The following is a 6,269-nucleotide window of genomic DNA, read 5'->3' as shown; positions in this document are numbered from 1 at the left end:
GCTCTTTGCTATACCAAAAGAGGGCTTAGTTTAAGTGAATTTTCATTATAAAGAACATTGTTTCGAATTTTCAAACGTGTGTGTGTCTGAAATTTGTACCTGTGAATTTTTGGGAGGATTCTACCAGAGAGCCCGAAAGAACAGTGTGTTTGGGCTGTATGACTGTTTTTAATAGGGTTTTTTTAAAGAGTGTTTTAACATTGGATTTGTATATGATGTTTTTATTGTTGTGAGTCGCTCCGAGTCCTCGGAGAGGGGCAGCATACAAATCTAATAAATAATAATAATAATAATAATTATTATTATTATTATTATTATTATTATTATTATTATTATTATTATTATTATTATAGAAACATAGAAGTCTGATGGCAGAAAAAGACCTCATGGTCCATCTAATCTGCCCTTATACTATTTTCTGTATTTTATCTTAGGATGGATCTATGTTTATCCCAGGCATGTTTAAATTCAATTACTGTGGATTTATCTACCACGTCTGCTGGAAGTTTGTTCCAAGGATCTACTACTCTTTCAGTAAAATAATATTTTCTCATGTTGCTTTTGACCTTTCCCCCAACTAACTTCAGATTGTGTCCCCTTGTTCTTGTGTTCACTTTCCTATTAAAAACGCTTCCCTCCTGGACCTTATTTAACCCTTTAACATATTTAAATGTTTTGATCATGTCCCCCCTTTTCCTTCTGTCCTCCAGACTATACAGATTGAGTTCATTAAGTCTTTCCTGATACTTAATGAACTCAATCTGTATAGTCTGGAGGACAGAAGGAAAAGGGGGGACATGATCGAAACATTTACATATGTTAAAGGGTTAAATAAAGTCCAGGAGGGAAGTGTTTTTAATTATTAATTAATTAATTAATATTATTACTAATGAACTTCTTTGATTGGGGTGTTGTTTACCTAATTGTTGTGCTGCCCAAAAAGATGCCAGCATCTCTTCAAGGTCAGGCCAACAATCATGTAAACAACACCCAACAAGCAGCACTGCTTACTAACTCTGATGATTTTATATAGTTTGGGTGATGAAACATTTGCAAGAAAACAACCAAGCTAAAAGAGCAGCAAGGACCTCTTGTGTCAAGCCTGAGTTACAAATATTCTCCTTTATTGGAAGTACAGGTTTTAGGGGTCTTGCCATCATCCAGAATACAAAAACTTTAAATATATATTTTTTTAAACTGTGGATGCTAAAAAAAAATACTGGTTGTAGGTTGAACGGACCTTGGGAAAGTGATTGCCCAAGAGTCTGTCTTCCTCTATCCATATCCTTCTGAGGAACCTTCTTGAGACCAAAACCAGAAGTCGGGTTCATCAGGTTCTGACCACTTCTGGATAACCAGTAGCAGAAATTTTGAGTTATTTTAATGAACCGGTAACGAACTATCTATCCCATCTATTCTCTGCCTCCCAAGTCCCAGCTGATCGGGAAGGAATGGAGATTTTGCAAAATCCTTCCCCTGGAGTGGAGAAGGAATGGGGATTTAGCAGTATCCTTCCCCTGGAGTGGGGAGAGAATGGGGATTTTGAAGTATCCTTCCCCTGGAGTGGAGAAGGAATGGGGATTTAGCAGTATCCTTCCCCTGGAGTGGGGAGAGAATGGGGATTTTGAAGTATCCTTCCCCTGGAGTGGAGAAGGAATGGGGATTTAGCAGTATCCTTCCCCTGGAGTGGGGAGAGAATGGGGATTTTGAAGTATCCTTCCCCTGGAGTGGAGAAGGAATGGGGATTTAGCAGTATCCTTCCCCTGGAGTGGGGAGAGAATGGGGATTTTGAAGTATCCTTCCCCTGGAGTGGAGAAGGAATGGGGATTTAGCAGTATCCTTCCCCTGGAGTGGGGAGAGAATGGGGATTTTGAAGTATCCTTCCCCTGGAGTGGAGAAGGAATGGGGATTTAGCAGTATCCTTCCCCTAGAGTGGGGAGAGAATGGGGATTTTGAAGTATCCTTCCCCTGGAGTGGAGAAGGAATGGGGATTTAGCAGTATCCTTCCCCTAGAGTGGGGAGAGAATGGGGATTTTGAAGTATCCTTCCCCTGGAGTGGAGAAGGAATGGGGATTTAGCAGTATCCTTCCCCTGGAGTGGGGAGAGAATGGGGATTTTGAAGTATCCTTCCCCTGGAGTGGGGAGAGAATGGGGATTTTGAAGTATCCTTCCCCTGGAGTGGAGAAGGAATGGGGATTTAGCAGTATCCTTCCCCTGGAGTAGGGAGAGAATGGGGATTTTGAAGTATCCTTCCCCTGGAGTGGAGAAGGAATGGGGATTTAGCAGTATCCTTCCCCTAGAGTGGGGAGAGAATGGGGATTTTGAAGTATCCTTCCCCTGGAGTGGAGAAGGAATGAGGATTTAGCAGTATCCTTCCCCTAGAGTGGGGAGAGAATGGGGATTTTGAAGTATCCTTCCCCTGGAGTGGAGAAGGAATGAGGATTTAGCAGTATCCTTCCCCTAGAGTGGGGAGAGAATGGGGATTTTGAAGTATCCTTCCCCTGGAGTGGAGAAGGAATGGGGATTTTGCAGTATCCTTCCCCTGGAGTGGAGAAGGAATGGGGATTTTGCAGTATCCTTTCCCTGGAGTGGGGAGGGAATGGGATTTTGCCGTATCCTTCCCCTACCACACCCATCAAGCCATGCTTACAGAACCAGTAGTAAAAAAAAATATGAATCCCACTACTGGGAAGTTCACGTAGCTAATTTCTCAAGTAGCAGCATAAACTTTGGGCTCAGTTGTGATGATAAGTTGAGGACTGCCTGGAAAATCTTTGTCCAGGCCTACAATGGTGATCCTAACAATTGGCGTTTTTCTCATTTGTCTTCAATTGGGGCTGGATGCAGGAATCTTCGTAACTAAGGAAGCCCGAAAATCCTGTTTGGGAAAGAAACTTCTCTCAAAACAAAATGGGTGAATAGGGGACAAGAGACAGGCTTTTCCTGCCCCGGTGGAGTCACTTCAGGGTAGACGTGTCTTAATTGCCACCTCCTTCCTTCCTTTGCTTTGCTACTGTTTGTTTTCCAGTCTGCTGGAAATGCAAAAATTAGTCAAACAAAGGGAAAGGCAAGCTTCTATGAAGCTATTGACTCACTGGATAGAGAAGCCCATATCAGGAATGCTGACCTTGGAGGTCTAAGTTCAACATTGGGTCATTTATTTGTACAATCTCAGGTCCAGAACAATACAGTAATAGGTCTTCTTTGGAGTTTCATTTGAAGATTTATTTCCTGGGATTTTCCAGAGGATGGAGAATTCAGATCGTGCAGAACGCAGCCGCGAGAGCCATCGTGGGGCTTCCAAGATTCGCCCACGTTTCTTCAACACTCCGTGGCTTGCGTTGGTTGCCGATCAGTTTCCGGTCACAATTCAAAGTGTTGGTCATGATCTTTAAAGCCCTACATGGCATTGGAACAGAGTACCTCCGGAACCGCCTGCTACCACACGAATCCCAGCGACCGATAAGGTCCCACATAGTTGGCCTTCTCCGGGTCCCATCGATTAAACAATGTCGTTTGGTGGGCCCCAGGGGAAGAGCCTTCTCTGTGGCGGCCCCGGCCCTCTGGAACCAACTCCCCCTGGAGATTAGAACTGCCCCCACCCTCCCTGTCTTTTGTAAACTACTCAAGACTCACTTATACCGCCAGGCATGGGGGAGTTGAGACACCTTTCCCCCAGGCTTTTTTTATACTTTGTTTTATGTTTGGTATGAATGTGCTGTTTAGTTTTTTTAAATAATGATAGGGTTTTATATGTTTTTTAATATTAGATTCGTTCCACTGCTATATTGTTTTTATTACTGTTGTGAGCTGCCCCGAGTCTTCGGAGAGGGGTGGGATACAAATCTAATAAATAGATAGATAGAAACATAGAAACATAGAAGACTGACGGCAGAAAAAGACCTCATGGTCCATCTAGTCTGCCCTAATACTATTTCCTGTATTTTATCTTACAATGGATATATGTTTATCCCAGGCATGTTTAAATTCGGTTACTGTGGATTTATCAACCACGTCTGCTGGAAGTTTGTTCCAAGGATCTACTACTCTTTCAGTAAAATAATATTTTCTCATGTTGCCTTTGATCTTTCCCCCAACTAACTTCAGATTGTCTCCCCTTGTTCTTGTGTTCACTTTCCTATTAAAAACACTTCCCTCCTGAACCCTATTTAACCCTGTAACATATTTAAATGTTTCGATCATGTCCCCCCTTTTCCTTCTGTCTTCCAGATAGATAGATAGATAGATAGATAGATAGATAGATAGATAGATAGATAGATAGATAGATAGATGATAGATAGATAGATAAATGATAAATAGATAGATAGATGATAAATAGATAGATAGATAGATAGATAGATAGATAGATAGATAGATAGATAGATAGATAGATGATAAATAGATAGACAGACAGACAGACAGACAGACAGACAGACAGACAAATAAATAAATAAATAAATTTGATCTGATGGTCATTAAGAAACCAGATGGCCATATTTCTGCCTTTCCATCTCCTTCTCGACTCGTTGAAGCCAGACCTGTGTAGACAAACTACACAGTGTAGACAAACTCACGGGTCCAGTCCTTGCTGATGTGAACTAATAGTTTATTCTTGCAACAATACAGTGTTCAGTAACCATAACAAGTTCAAGTCAGCGCTGAGAGCTCCTGCCTCTCAGTGCTTTAAATAATAATAATTTGAATTACTGTATTTTTCAGAGTATAAGATGCACCTTAGTTTTTGAGGAGGAAAATAAGGAAAAAAGGCCTCTGCCTCCCAGCAATTTGCTAAACAGCAAATAGCACAGATGATATACTGTTTGCTGTATATTTTTGTGCATGTGTGCCTGACCCATAGAAATAGCAAAGAATTGAAGAAATGTACATTCTGGCAGAATATTAATGGCAGAAAATTTTCTTAAATGCAATCACACTAACTCCTCCCAATTATTTAAGATGGCTAAGTCAGGGCTTAACTCAGCTTCCTTATCTTAAAATCAAAACAGGACTCTGTTACATTTCATATTATGCTTTTACCGATCTTTAACACTGATGTGGCTTTCTGGAAGTATAAAGTATTCTCTATTATTTAAAAGAAGATATTGGGCCTGTTCAGATCAAGCATTTATTTTAAAAAGCTTCTTCATTCTGTTAAGTTGTCTAGAACAATAATAAAGCAGTCTCAATTCCGCAATTCCACTTCCCCTGTTTTTCTACTTTAATAATTCTTTGTTTACATTTATTTTCTAGAGAAAATTAATGAACGGCATAATAAATAATAAAGAAATGGTGGAGACCATACAGACAAAGAAAAAAAAGAAAAGGATCATTAGCTGGCAACATTCAAGAGCTTTCTTGTTTTTAATTACTCTGGAATTAAGGGCGGAAACCTTCCAGGGTGGAGTAGACAATATAAATATTTTATATATATCACAGTACTGTAAATAATTGCTTCGCTCTGAAAACCATTTCCAAAGAAAATAGAGCAAAGAAAGAACAATTTTCTGAAGCTGAAAGTTCTACAAGGGATTGTAACTCTGTTTTTTCCCCCTTGATTGAAGTCATTTTTTGGTGAGAGCAAAAAAAGAAAGAAAGAAAGAAAGAAAGAAAGAAAGAAAGAAAGAAGAAAAAGATGACAATTATTAAAGGTATAGGTCACCATCTTGTGGCCGAAAATAGGAAGTACACAGAGGAAAAAATAATCCAGTTGAACTTTGAAAAAGTATCTTTAGGACAACCATGAACCTGGATGACTGAGAATCTCCACGGACAAGGGGTTCCTTGGTCCTTTCATTACCAAACTAGCTAACAACATCATAGGAGGACACCAAGAACTTAGGCAAGTTTGGTAAAGTAATTTCCTGCCAACCTTCACATCCAGGGTTAAGCAACTACCCATGTGGTATGAAGGGCTTACTTTGTAATTGTGTGTGTGTGTATGATGCTTCCAGGTAACATCCAAATTTAAATCGGAGTCCAAGTCAGGGCATTCTTCAAAATTCCAATTTATTTCCTGAGCCTCCTGCCACTTATGCCGAGGAACCCAAATTTAAGTTTCCCACCCAGTTGAAATAAAATAAAAAGTATTTAACCTGTTGATCTCAAATTCGATAATTATTTTCTTGTGCTAATCAGTTGTTGAATCTGGATGCCAGGAGGTAAGTTTTTTTAGAGACTGCTTTATTATTGTTCTAGACAACAACAGAATGTAGAAGCTTTTAAAAGTAAATGATCTGAACAGGCCCAATGCTATTATATCTTCTTTTAAA

The sequence above is a fragment of the Erythrolamprus reginae genome, chromosome 8, assembly GCF_031021105.1.
Source record: "Erythrolamprus reginae isolate rEryReg1 chromosome 8, rEryReg1.hap1, whole genome shotgun sequence".
Classification (NCBI taxonomy): Eukaryota; Metazoa; Chordata; class Lepidosauria; order Squamata; family Dipsadidae; genus Erythrolamprus; species Erythrolamprus reginae.
This window is presented reverse-complemented; position numbering follows the sequence as displayed.